We start from the raw sequence: 14,638 nt of genomic DNA on the forward strand, positions 1-14,638 counted from the left end.
TGACCCAGAGCTTTGGGCTTTGTCTTAATATTCATTACACCCCTCCTGGTTTTATTCTGTCCACACATAAAAGAGAATAATTTTTTTTTTCTTTTTTCCTCTCTCTTGTTGAAGTAAAAGGTTCTCTTAAAGCAAAATTTATTGTGGATTTACAGGCACAGGGGAGTGGTGCTTCCCAGCCTTGCTGGCAGAAATGTTCCAAGCACAGAGTTCACTACTTTGTGTGACCTAATAGGGAGAAAAAACCACTATTCTTCTTAAAGACTGTCATTTAATTAGCTTTGTAATGGATTTCCTTTGACTTCCTCTGCATGAGAACTACTCCATTAGTTCATTACTATGATTTAAACGCAGCTAATTACAATCATGGCTAAATAATTGTACTCAGGTAGTTCAGCATGTTTTGATTCTCATATTAGCAGTTTCCAGGCAATGCATCTCACTTGTGTCTCATTTATGGCCTTTCTACAAATGAAGTGATGGTAATAACATAAATGTCTTTGTTTCTATAAAACAAAAGGGAAAATCAATAATGTCATCTATAAAGAATGTCAGTGTACCAGCATTGAAAATGATATAATGAGTGTGAAATGTTTCTTGTCCACTTGTGAATGAGAATATAATATTCCTCAATAGCAGTTGGTATCTGCAGATTTACTGGGATGGAACCAACAAACAAAACTACTTGGTGGAATTTCAGTCCCAAAGCCTGTAGGGTAAAGACTGACAGATCAGGCAGAGATTAAATGACTTTATTTTTACATAGTGGAATAAAGATAAATCAGGAGTATTTCAAAAGTGGAACAGGTAATGTTTTTTTCTTGCTATGATGGTTACTAAGAGCTAGTAATGGATTATCCTGTTGTGTAGACAACAGAGTAACTAAGCAGAGACTCCTTTCCTGTCCAGTGCAAAAGACAAGTTTGAGGTTGCAAGGGAGGTATTTGTTGGTGTGGGGAGTAAACTGATGCTTCATAGATGAGTTGTGGGAGCAGGAGAAGGGGGTGATCTCAGCCATGGAGGAGCTATTCCTGGAGCTTCCCTGCTCTTTTTATGTGTCTGGAAATGCAGCCTTGCTCTCTGGGAGTTGGGACTGGGCTCTCAAACACGTTGGTGCTCAGTGTGTGGAGTCTGCACATTTCCTGAGAATACTTTCCTCCTGATTTTGTAGTCTCCATGTCTGGTTGGGGGGGGATTTGATGCTTGCCATGCCTATTCCAGCGTCCCTGATGGATGGTGCTGTTAGGTGGATGTGGTGTGCTGGTCATTAGAATATTGAGGATATGAGGATATTGAGTGCTGGGCTTGATGCATTTGAAGTGTGCAGTTCTTTATGACCATGGATGTGACAGTGATTTAAAATAGACTCAAGTCTCTTTTGTGTTCTCCATAATTTTGGTATGGGAGGTTTTCCAGCATCAGCATATAGTGAAAACTCAGAAGGCTTAACTTGGAAAAACCCAAAGCTCTGCAAACTGTGATGTGGCTGAGTGTGTATTAAAACTGTAATGTTAAATACACATTTATAGCGCAAACATTTGTACTATTAATTTACATTGTGTCTTTGTGCTCTTGGAAAGCTTTTTACATGTGAGTGCAATAATGCTGTGGAGTGGGGTAAGGCAGGTTCATAAATCTAAACCAAGCCACTTCTAGTTTGTAAATGTGTCTGCAGGTCATTCTCCATTTATGCAGAAAGAACAGTTGCTGTAGCAGTTGGGATGTGGTGTGGATCCTTTCACTGCACTGGAAATGCTTTTGCACAGCCTGTGCAGATGACGGAGTGGGAGCAAAGGTTTATAAAGTGACTTGTCTCCTGAGCAGCCAGAATTGGGCTGCACCTGCAGCCCTTGCCCCTGCTGTCACCCCAAACTACCCTGGAATGCTTTGGTGCTCCAGTGGGAGTGTTGGACCTTCACCCTGCTCACCCCTGCCTTCTCAGTTGTGATTTACAGGGTTTACTTTGCACAGAAAGGCTCACTGAAACACTGAAAGAACAGCACAGGGGGTTGTGGTTTTGAGAAAGACATTGTTTGTTCTCATGGGCTGTGCATTCTTCTTGAGTTCAGGTATTGACTGGGATGATTTCAGGTGAAGGAGGAGAAAGGCAGCCTTTCTAGCAAACTTTCAGCAGAGTGTGCTGGGGATTTACCCTACAAACCATGGTGGATCAAAGCTGGTAAATGAGAAAGCAAACTCTTCAAGGAAAAGGAGTTCAGTTATTCCACAGCAAGTGCTCTGGACAGTGGGAGGGTTGACTAGAGAGCAAACAACAAGGCTGTAGCTGGTGCTGGAACTTCAACTCCCATCTCCATTTGAGGGAGATCCTCCTGAGCAGGAGCAGAATGGTTTGTGGTGTGTGCTGTGAGTTTCCACCATCCCAGAGGGGGAAGGCGAGTTCCTGACTCTTCATGTGGGACGTGCTGCAGTTCATTTGCCCTGTGGTTTGTACAGGGCTATTTTTCAAAACACCAAATTGTAATGGTATAGAACACAGCACATGTTTTTGTATTGCAGTGGTTGTACAGACGTGCCCAACTTTCGTTTTTAGTGTCTCCATCTTCCTATGGTTGATGCTGTGATGTGCCTCCATTTTGTGAAAAGCTCCTTTGCCCCTTGTTGCAGCAACATGAAGGATAATGTCAGCTGTTCAATAGTTTTTAAAAAGTGCTTATTTTTTCTGCAACTTGAATACAATTATGATCAAGTTACCAATTTAATAGTGCTGACTTTCAGAGTAAAACTTAGTTTCACTGTTTCTTTTCTCTGTAGCTTATTAAAACACTGTCTATATTTTCATACACTTAAATCCTTGTACACATTTTCTGATTTTACAGAACAAATTAAAGCATGTTTTCTTATTACTGTACATCATTTTTATAGTTCTTTTTCTCACTCTATAATCCCAGTGGGATTTTTTTCCTGTGCCCTTCTGTGGCTTGTGTAACAAACCCTAAATGAATGAACATGTTGCCCTTTGCTGGTAGATAATAATTAAGGAGGTGCCTCAGATAATAATTAAGAAGGTGCCTCAGAATATTTCTAGAGTTGAATCTCAAGGAAATGTCTTAATTTTAGCATGCAGTTTGCTATTTTTTGATGAGCTATATGGCCCTGTTCTACTTCCAACACTTAAAGAATGTGGTCTGCTTAGAACAGATGGTGTCATTTAAGTTTTATACTGATTCTACTTAAACTTTTAAATTAAGTCCTTATGCTTTTAAATGTTTAGTTAAGACTTAGTGATTGTTAGCAAATTGAGAAAAGTTGGTCACAACTGATTACCTGTTTAGGGACTGAAAGAAGTAATTGTCTCAATTTTGAAAACTCTGTAGTCATTAACATCATTAGTGGATTCCTGTCATCTTCCAAAGGAAACAGTGAAGCTGGTTCATAAACTGGGAATCATAGGTGGACTTGGGCTTTTCCAAAAGCCAGGAAGTGGTAAAACACACATGTGGTTTGCTTTAGTTGGGAAATTAACTTGGATTCTCCACCAGTGAGGCTGATAGAAATGAGAAATCACTAATGTATGTGCTCTGCTGTGACACTGTCAAAACAGATTATTTGAAGGCACAGGAGTGATGTGTTTTTGTCAGCTGTTTGCCTCCCTTCGTGCAGCTACAGAAGCTGTTTGTATAAACTGCCTTTCACATATTTCTCAGTTTTCAAAGTTACTGAAGAATATTGTTCATCATTTATACTCCCTATTTGCTTGATTATTGCATTAATTCAGCTAAGCTTTCATTTAGAGAGCTATGAATGTTCTTTAAAACAAAACAAAACAACAAAAAATTCCCCAAACTGAAATCCACCAGACTAAACTCTCAGAAATCCTGAAAATGGAATGCCAGGTGAGAATTAGTCCTGCAAGAGATGAATGAATAATCTCAGTATAATTCTCTGTGGTACATGTTTTCCCCAGTGCATTACAGTGTGCCTCTGATTGCCTTCCCTGGGATGTTCTGATGGCAGAGCTTGTGATGAAAGGAATAAAGCAGAGCATGCCAACTCTTGGTCCTGCCCTTCTAATACAGTTTCTCCCCCCAAAATTCAGCCATCCTGATTAAGATATTTCATGTTCTGTTTTCCACGCCAGGCTGGGCAGAGGCAGCACCTTGTGTGTGTGTGTTCCCTGCTGTGAAAAGTCAGCCAGTGAGGAGGAGTGGGCCAAGCCCAGTGTCTGTGCAGGGGAAGGGATTATGGAGGGCTCACATGATAATTTGTGCTGTCAGAGCTCTATTCTCTGGCGGGGGAAAAGGACACTATATCTAACTGCTGCAAATCATTTCCAAAGGGATCAGGTACTCAACTGTTCCCATCATCATGAGTTTGGATTTCAGTTTCTTCCCTAACTCCTAGAACTGCAGAGGAATTTTAGGGGTAGCCTAAAAATTTCCTTGGTCCATGAGACATGTCAGCACAGCTCTGTGGCCCCTGAGTGAGAAGCTGCTTTCTGGCTGCAGAAATGTGCCTGCTCTGGTTTTTGACAGTCCAGCTGAACTCTGTTAAGTGCTGCTCTCAGGGATTTTCTCCACAGTTTGTGGTGTCTGGTATTACCAAAGCCTTTCTAACTATGGAGAATTTGCACCAATAGTCACAAGTGTAGTAGAGTTCATTTCAGTAAAGGAGTAAAAAAAAAAAAAAAAATTGAGGTGACAGGACAGGAACCATTGCATTGCCATGGGCATTGTGTGGTTTTGCCAATTAATTAAATAGTCTTTGGTTACACGAGTGTGCTGAGTACCAACCAGGCTGGTGTGGTTCCCTGAGAATTAGCCTTGGCTCAGCCTGTGAGAGGGGAACTGCTGCTAATGAAGAAGTGATTCCCCTTAAGGAGATGCAGATGTGCCATGGAGTGTCTGTGAAGCAGCATGTTCTGTGGTGTTTGTTTGTGTAAATAGAATATGGGCTCCTTTTGAAGCAGCAGAATAAACTTAATCAGCTTCAGGAAACTAATGAACTGACACTACCAAAGGGGCAGAAATATTGATTCAATCACTAATAAGAAAAACCTAATAATGAAATGTAGCCTTCTATTAATGTGTAAATTAAAAGCAGATGCTGAAGATGAATGAATGCACGGATTAATATTGGGTTTTGTTGTCAGAATTTATGTTGATGGGAAATGGAGGAAATGTACCCCTACAGAAATATTTTGTAGTGGTTGTTAACACCTTATACTCTTTCTAGGCCTTGACTGTTTCATGCACTGTAGTATAAATGTGTAAGCTGTTAACAGCAGGATGAACATTCAGCAAGTTGAACAAGCACCTGCTCCCATAACCGAATCATTGTTTGAATTCCCACTGCATTTCACAGGTTTAAACCCTGACAGGGATTCAGATTTACAGGGCAGGACATCACACAGAACTTGCAGTGCCCTGCCCCAACCAGTTCCTGCAGGCTCTGTGTATCCAGGGTGGCTGCACAGGGATTGTGCTCGGGAGGGCTGAGGTGCTGGGAAAGAGGGTTGGGCACCAAATGGAGCGGAAAGAACCGTTCCCCTAAAGTTATCAATAATGAAAGGCTTCAGTAGCAGGAGAAATTCCACCCCCTGCTCGCCCCAGGAAAGTCATTGTAGGAACAAGAAAACTATTTCAAAAACTCCAGGTAATAGTTGGGCTGAGCCCCTTCCAAAGTTTCATTGTCCCCTCATCGTTGCAGTTGACAGTGGTGATCTTTCCAGAATCTTGTTACTCTTAAGCAAATATACTGTGAATATAAGTAGTTTTACCTTTAAAGAATGAGGACTATATTAAGTACTTGAATAGAAATGTAGGCTCATTAAAAAAACCCAAAAACCAAAATAGCTCGTACCTCTCCACCAAAAAAACCCAACACTTGTTTGATTTAGAATGTTTCAGTTTGATGTAAGAGTTATTTAAAGCCTCAAAGCACTGGATTTCACAAGCTGCTTTGTCAGTGGGCTCTTAGATATGACAGTGGTTTAATGTTTTTTGCAGTGCACAGCCACCTCTGCAGTGGGTGCCATTCTTAGAAGATTTGGCATGTGCTTGAATTCAGCTGTTGAGTGTTATCTCTGTTTAGTTGGCCAAATTAGCTAGTCATTTGAGAGTATGTATTCTATATTTGTATCTATTCTATATTTGTCAGACCAATTTCTGTGCTTTAAGAGTCATGAGCTGACTCAAAGTGGTAAAACAGCTCTTTGTGTTGCTTTAATGACACTTATCTTTGTCTAGCTTAGACATTTTCCTCTCCTGTGGTTTGAGAGCATTGTTGTTTTGTGACCAGCTCAGCCTGCTCTGTCTTGCTTTTTAACTTGTTAAATTGGTGGGAGAAGAGTACAAAAATGAGGGTAGACAGTGAGTAAAATCTGGTTATAGCTCCACATTGTCATGAAGAACCAGGTAGAGACATGAAGGGTTGATGCTGCAGTTGAGCTGTAGCTAATAAAACTATGATGTGCATGCAAGAATCTGTGACTACCAGGCCTATATGGAAAAATATTTTGGTTTTTTACCCTTCTTTAAGGCCTTTGCATCTAGGACACCATTCTTCTCTTTTAGCTCCTCCTTTAAGCACTAAGTCTAATTATTGTGGTTTGGGGCCAGGCAGCTTTTCTACATGACATTCTTGTCCTGGCTCTGAGGGATATCGTAATCCTAGCACTGAAGTTAAGCACCTTTCAGCAGTATTCCTAGGATGCTCTAGATAAATTTTTGCCATCAATCCATCTTTCACAGGGTAAACGTGCGTGTTAGAGGGGACACAACCCCTGTGCGTGTAATTTGGGCTGACTGGAGAATATTTAGAGATAACAAAACTCCATCTCATTGTCACAGGGCAAGCATTTGTCTGATTTACTAATCCACAGGACATAAAGCAGTGTCTAAGCTAGGATTTGTCTGACCAAAAGCATGTAGGAGCTGGATTTGCCACATGCACATCATTCTCATTAGGCTGACAGTTCTCAGTCTGCATTTCCAGGCAGTGGTTTCTCTCCCGCGTTCCAGGTACTGACTGACCCCCCCCAGGAACATCTCTGGATTTGGTGTGGGGAGGCTGGTTCCATCCCTTCCCCAGTGTTCCTGTGGGATCCCAGGGCTGGGTGGGTGTGCTGGAGCCTTGCTGTGCATGGAAAAACCAGCCTGGGAGTTGTTGGGGTGCAGAGAGGTGAGCAGACACTCCCTGACATTATCCTGCAGAATATTGCTGTTCCTCCTCCTTCCTCCCTGCTGGACTCCCTGCTACAGCAACAGGTTTGAATTTTACTTTGAGGTACTTTATTCTTCCCTGAAGAGTTTGTTTAACTCTTGTTACCCACCTAGGAGAGAATTTCTCAGTGTCTTTTTTTTCTCTTCAGGCCACTGTCCCTTGCAGTTGCCTTTCTGTAAATCTTGGTTTGTGATGCTGGCAGTGGAGCCAGGGGGTGGAGGAATCCTGGTGGAGTGTGGCTGAGCCTCTTGTAGCCTGGGCTGGCACTTAATGTTGTTTCTGTTTAGTTTTAGGCAGGATAGGGTGAGGCAAAAATAATTCAGAGAAACTTTGTAATCCCCAAAGAAGAACCAAGGATGGGATTTAATGAAGAGGCAACAGATAAGCCCTGAAATCCCAACAACACTTAACTGTTGATTGATTAACTTTGTTTCTAAAACATACAGCTGACATACTAATGCTGAGATAAAAAAAGTGTTTGAAAAACCAATTTAGGACATATGATCTTTGTAATGCTGATTCACTGTAATCTGTCAGAATGTAAATTGTATACACTTAAATCCCAGATAATCCTGTAATTTGCAGCTCTTCATACTTCAGATGATTTGTTATGTATTTCAGATGAAATACAAAAATCATATTTGGGTTTAGTTGTATTGCTTTTATTAAGATAATATTTAGAGACTCCAATGAAGAATGGAACACCACATGTGTTCAATAAAAATATGGTTTGTGTTTAAAGGAAATAAATTGGGAAAAGACCCCAAAGTTCTCCAGTCAGCCCTGAGTCAACTGCTCTGAAGAGAAGGCTCTTGTTCCTTTCAGCTTCATACCTCGATCCTGTATTTATCTTATGGATGAACAGTCATGGTGTTACCATTTGAATGAAATGTAATCTTGTGTAATGTGGGAGCCCCGAAGAAGCAGCACCGAGTGTTTAACAGCAGCAGCACTTGGGCTGAGTTGTGTTTGCAGTTTGCTCCCAAGGTGCTGGGACCAGTCCTCTCTAATGTTATTATTCCAGGAAATACCACGCTCAGGTATGCTAGGAGAGTCTGCCCTTGGTCATGATTATAGGCTTTTGTGGATGTGAAATGGCTTAGAATAACTTTGCCAATTTTTAACTAAATGTTTAAATATTTTCCTTTACATTACTTAATTTGCTTTACCTTCGTGACTGCTCATACTGTGTGGATTCACTTAATAGGAAACCCGTCTCGTCTAATCAGGTGCTTTTCAAGCTTTTTTTTTTTAAAACTTTTTGAGTTCAGGAATTCCTCAGTTAACTGCTTTTGTGTGATTGCTGATGTCAGTAACAGGCTCAGTTCCTCCAGAACGAAACATCAATGAAATTACAGGCCAGAGGTACAAATGCCCCTTGCCTTGGGAGAAACAGGTTTCATCCATCAATTATAGAGGCATTTAACCGTTCCCAAGGTAATTTAAATGTTTTCAGCCAGTAAGGACAGCTGAATTCAGCCCTGCAGCCCGAGGAGCCCTGGCACTGCTTCCCCCACATCTCCTCACATCTCTGCAGGTGGTCGGTGACCCAGGCAGGCTCAGTCCCATGCCAAGATGTTTCTGAGCAGTTCCACTCTTTAGTTAGAAGCAGCTGCTTTTCAGTGTGCAGAAAATATTCAGACTTGAACCTGCAGTAATAGCAAAATGCTCTGTATGAATCCTTTCCAGTTAATGAAGCCAACCATAGAAACAGCTCTAAGATACATATATAAAAGTCCAGGTATGATTCAGCTGACATAGCAAAACAAGACATGGGTTTTGATAGAAGCAGTTGGGATGGTGGAACAAAAATCCTTACCATTTTTCACTAAATTGACAAATATCTCTTCAGTTCAAATATTTCTTTTAGAAATTAATTACAGTAGCTTTTTAATAGCTCGAGTAAAAAATAATAAAAGTATCTGATAACACACAAATATTAAATTTCATTTTTTACTTTATCTGTGTGTAATTTTAAGAAAGTATTCCAAGTTGAGAACTAAAATCCCAGAACATTCCCCTAGTCTTGATTTGGTTTAGAAGAGAAGTTCCATGCTTCAGAAGCTGACTGGAATTCCATCACACCCCTAACTTGTTATTTCTGAAGCTATTAAATTTGACATTCAACTCTTGTATTGCTGTGCTCTGTCAAGATTACTTCCTTGGTCTCTTCTCTATTTCCAGTTGCACTGGTACTCTTTGGAACTATTAAAGTAAAACCATTGAAAAAAGATTCTTTTATGTATTTCTTTGGTTGATGTGATGCCTGAATTGCTGCAGGTCTGACACTGGTGATTTAACTGAGGCTCATGGATGGAGATGTTGTTGACTTTCTCAGTTTTTATTTAGTTGGATTGCCTTGTATTTTCAGTGGCTGCCCTTTGGAAGTGAGCAAGCATCACTCAGTGTGCCAGAATTAATCAGGAAGCAGCATGGGATGGGCAGGAGGGCTGCCTTGGAGTGCCCCAGGGTGTAAATGGGAATTCAGTGGCTTCTGCAGCTGGAAGAGGCAAGTGTGGCCACCAGCAGGCAGAGGGACTGACAGATGTTTTCAAGTGAAGGCATTTGACTCTCACCAGCACAGAGAGCACCATTTGCATCCAGGATCCCCCAGCTGCTGCAGGGATTTCAGCAAGCTCACCATAGAGCATCCACTGGGCCATTTCATGCTGGGCTTGATTGTCTGCTTTGCTGTGCTTATCCCTGGGATAAAGGGAGAGAGTAGGGGATAGAGGAGCGCTTCACATGTGGTCCTGTTACAGTGAAATGCCTGAAGATTTCAGCTCAGTTGGGCAAACACAGCAAAACAAATTGGATTTCTACCTGAGGAAAGGGTAATTTTGCTGCTCTTTTCAAGCACAGTGCTCAAAGTATCAGCCCAGCTGCTGTACCCTGTCAGATCACTTCCATTAGGTGATGAAAACAGTTATTAAATAAGAGAATAGCATAAGTAGTGTGAATGTTGAGACTCTCCCATATGAATTTTGCCTGAAAGCAAAGTATTAGCTGAAGCCAGTGCATCTTCATTTATACTTCATTTAACCAGTGAAAATATCATACCAGCTGTGCCAGTACTTAACAGTAATTGTAAGAAGTGCACAACTGTCTGCTTTGTTTGCTGGGAGTTGAAGAGTGCAGTGATGTGATGAAATCCAGTTAGCATTGTTATATCATACCCTGTACATTCAGTGCTATTATGGAGCCTGTGGAGGCAAGTCCCTTGGTTTGACATCTGAGTCTTCCCTTGGCAAGTGATGATTCTGTCTGTTGTTAAGATAGTTGATGTGGGAACGTGGATAAAATGAACTAAATGCCCAAAGAATCACAGAGCTGTAATGTCTGGTTTGCAATCAGATATGGCTGTTGTGTGGACAGATCCTTTTTTATAAGATATGCATTAAGTACAGCATTTCTTTTGAAGGTCATTGACTTCAAAATGTATTTGGTTTTGTGTGTGGTAATTCAAGTGTTTTTGTATACAAAGAAGCTGAAAGTCAAGAGAGAGCATGGACTTTCACTGGATCATGCAGTGGGTTATTCTGGCCAGAGCACTCAGCAGCCTGACATGAGGCTGGGAACGTTCCTCTGAGGAAGATGTGGTGTAACTCTTGATGGTCTCTGTGAGCTCTGCCACGTTCCTACCCAAGATAGAATCAATTTCAGAAAACCACCTTAAATTAGGTAAATAGTAAACTTACATAAAAGCCTGACACCACAACAGCAGCAGACAAAAGTAGGAGTTGTGCATCAGGTGGTGATGAAAGGTCACTTCCTATGAAATGCCTCGATAACTCTGAATAGTCCAATATTTGGCTGGAATGTCTTCCACACACTCTGAGTTTATCTCATAAGGCTGCTAGTCTGGTACATGGTCTCAGAGGAACAGATGACACCTGGATGTGTAACTCCAGTGAGTCATCATTTCAGAGTTCTCAAAGTGCAATGAAATCAAGTCATCTTTCTTTGGAATTGGCCTAAAACAAGGTCTCCTTGCACTGTGCATGTGGCCTTGAGCTTGGCAGCTGGAAAAAGCCCCTCTCTCTGCATTAGCAGACTGCATGTCTCTCTTTCCCATCATATCTGAGGGGATGGAATGACACTGCCATCTACAACTCCTCTGGCCTGCTTGATGAGGAGCTGCTGTTTTAGCACAGACAGATGGTGGAAAATCAGGAGGCAGAGCTGTGATTTGGAAGGAGAAATCACCTTGTTGCTTGTTGGTCACTCAAGCTCTCTTTTGAGGGCTGAACTCTGTAAAATCTCTGCATTTGCTGAAGGGATGGCCAGTTAGTAGTGAGATTCAAAAATAGTATGCCCTTATTTTCTTTTCTTTTGTTACACTTTCTAATGACTCAGGAGGCCAAGGGAAAACCTCCCACCTTGAAGTGCTTAACCAAATTCCACAGGGTTCATGGGTAGGTCTGAGGAGGAAAGACCTGTGATCGTAATCTGTGCACTTAATTGTTCAGGCTGGGGTAAGTTTAATGGGGAGAATAGTAATATGTAGATGGCCCCAGATTTCATAAATCTGTTAAATATGATTTGATGCCTTTGTAATAACTAATAAAAACAACCTGATCTTGTCTTGGGAGATCTTTTCTGTAGCTGAGAGTATGAAGATGTTGCAATGAAACATCTGGCGTTCATTTCACTCCTTAAAGGAGTAAAGATATAGAGGCCTTTGAACAAAGGTTAATTTGTTCCTTTTTGTGCAGTATTAGTGTGTTACTTGTCCTGCTGTTGTGCTGGAACTGAGTTCCCCATTCCCTGTGTGATGAGATGCAGCAGGGGCTGACACTGAGATGTCACACCTCAGGTGTGTCACCCTGTGCCAGGTCGAGTGTTAAGGAGGAGCAGTGAATGGTGTGATGGACAGGACTGTGCTTTTCTACAGGAGTTTTTTTTTGTGGGATCCATTCCAAAGGAATGAATACAGCATAACACAGAGATGAGTCTGCCCTGCAGACCAGGATAACAGGATTGCAGAGGGATTGAGAAGGCCTGATGCTGACCTGCAGATGCCAGAGAGGGATGCTTAGGATGTGACTGTTCTAGTGGGTGTCTTGAGTGATTTCTCATCTGAAGAGTGGGAAAAAACTTAAGATTTTATTTCTTTTTCATCTTCTGACATTTTACTACTTTTGAAACTGTGCATTAAATTTCAGCCTTAGGTGTACACTAAAATTGCAGCTGGGTATAATTAAAATTATCTGTGTTGGGATTTTAAGACTTCAGCTCCTCTTTTTATTCTGTGTACAACTCTGATCAAGGATTTCCTATAAGCTTTTCTGGAAGCCTAATTTCTCATTTTACTACTTTGATCAGTTTAGCATTGATTTAATTTGTAATGACTGTTTCCTTTATTGCTAGATTGCAAGATAAGTGTTACCAAATTAACTTTATTTGTGTGCTAAATTGGAATTTTAGGGATGCTTTGCATTCCTTTGCAGGGAAGTGTTGTCACACACCACTGTAAGTTGTTAACAGATAGCTTATTTTAAGAACTGATGGGCCTGTCCCTGCCCTGCCTGATTATCCCTGTGCCCCCTTAACTGCTGCGTATTGATTCCAATTAACATGACTGACATCCACCACTGAGGGTGAAGTTAATCAACCAGAGGATCTCCTGTTGTGAATTCATTTCCTCCTCTGAGCTTGTCCTGTGCAGTTGAGCATTTACAGAGACTGATGCAGACACTGCACAGAAACGTCCAGTCTGGGCAACAGTCTGAGCCTTGGAAACTAAAACAGCTTTTTGAAAGCTGTGCTGGCCAAATAAAGTTGGTGCACTTCTGAAAGGTCAAGCAAACCACCTTTTCCTTCTATCTTGATTACTGATTGCTGGAAAAGATCATCAGCCTTGGTCAAATTTCAGCAAATATGTTTTTCAGCCTAGCAGTGACTCAGATGAAACAATGGGAGGTTTTGTTAGTGGTGGTGGCATCCATTTTTATATTTGTGCTTTGGATGGTGAAACATGAACTGTTTTTGGAACCTGGAAATTTTTAGAGTAGTAGAGAAATCAAAGTTACTGAAGTAGAGACTTTCTGAAGTTGTTAAGATTTATGATGGATCAAATGTTCACATTTATAGAGTGAAGTTGTAGCTGAAAGGACTGAATACTCCCTTGAGCACAAAGTAGGCAGCAGCACATGTTCACCTTGTCTGCAACAGCCATCCCTCCTTCATCACTGCACCTGGCCCCCTACCTGGAGTATGAAAATCACCCACTCTGGGCTAAAAGGTCTGTCTGGGTTGGCTTCAAGAGTTAAGAAACAAGGAGAGAAGGAATGGGTGACCTGGAATAATCATCATGAATTGATAACTATCTGGTTTTCTGTGCCAATTTAGCAATTTGTAGCTGTTAGAATGTGAGCTACCATCTGGCTTCACAGATCTCTATCTCCTACTAAATTACCAGGACTGGTCCAGTTCCTACTGAAAGTTTGTAACTCTGACAAGCAGCAAATAAAGAGAAAACCCTGCTGAGCCCACAGATAAGGCTGATACTCCCCTCTGGAGGAAAAAAAATTGCTGGGTTTTAATTATTTCCTAGTTAAACAATTAGAAAGCTCAGCTCTTTGTGTAAACTACAGCTCTGCACTGTTTGTTTTTCTAACTGCATAGCTCCAGTGTACTCATGTAGGAATGATGCTTGCTACTGTAGGATCTCATCTGTCAATGGAAATGCTGCTTTCAAGTGATTTTTTTACTCTTTACTGAAGCATTTTGGTAAATCTTGACCATGAGAGAGAAAAATTCAGCAAGTATTAACAGCCCAGTTACCTTGGTGTGGTTTTATGCATTTTGGCTATGGCTGGTATGGTTTTATCTTCCATCACATCATGGCATCAATAATAGCAACAAGCACAGTGAATTTTCTTGGATTGTTTCTCTTCTTGACCAGGCTTAGTGTGTGTAACAGGTATACAGTAAACTATTATGCAAATATATAAACTTTTGTATAAATGTTATTAGGAGCATATTATACAACCAGCCACCCCAGGTGAGCCTTGCTAACTAACCCCTCTGCTCTGTCTCCCACTGTTTCCAAAAAGTTGATATATAAAATGAAAGATTTATTGCATCCCAGCACATTTGTCTCCAATTCCACATGAAAACTTGCAGAAGTTGGGCTGTGGAATGGTCTCCTGTGATTCAAGAGCTGGTTAATTTAAGGTGAATTGTTTACTTGGGCTAAGTGTGGTCGTGCATAAATTTTAAGTTTTGTTATTTCCAGTTAAAAACTGAAGTTATATCGAACAAATACATCATTTTTCTTGAAACAAGTTTTATACCTGACACTGAATGATTGTTACATCAGCATCAGTGAGTTAAACACCGTGATGGGAGATAAAAAGTTTGCCTCTTCCTGAAAGTCCAACTAATACCTGGATACTGAAATCCAGCCCTGCAGAAAATATGCCTGGTTACCCTCAGGCACTGAGCAGTGAAG

The 14,638-nt window shown here is 41.1% G+C and overlaps 1 protein-coding gene across 2 annotated transcripts in view; it reads left to right on the forward strand.

The window, feature by feature from the left end:
• Positions 1-14,638, forward strand: part of SLIT3 (slit guidance ligand 3) — a 473,506-nt gene that overhangs the window by 103,197 nt on the left and 355,671 nt on the right. The window lies entirely within an intron of this gene.

Source organism: Zosterops lateralis (genome assembly GCF_965231275.1).
Source record: "Zosterops lateralis genome assembly, chromosome: 14".
NCBI classification, from domain to species: domain Eukaryota; kingdom Metazoa; phylum Chordata; class Aves; order Passeriformes; family Zosteropidae; genus Zosterops; species Zosterops lateralis.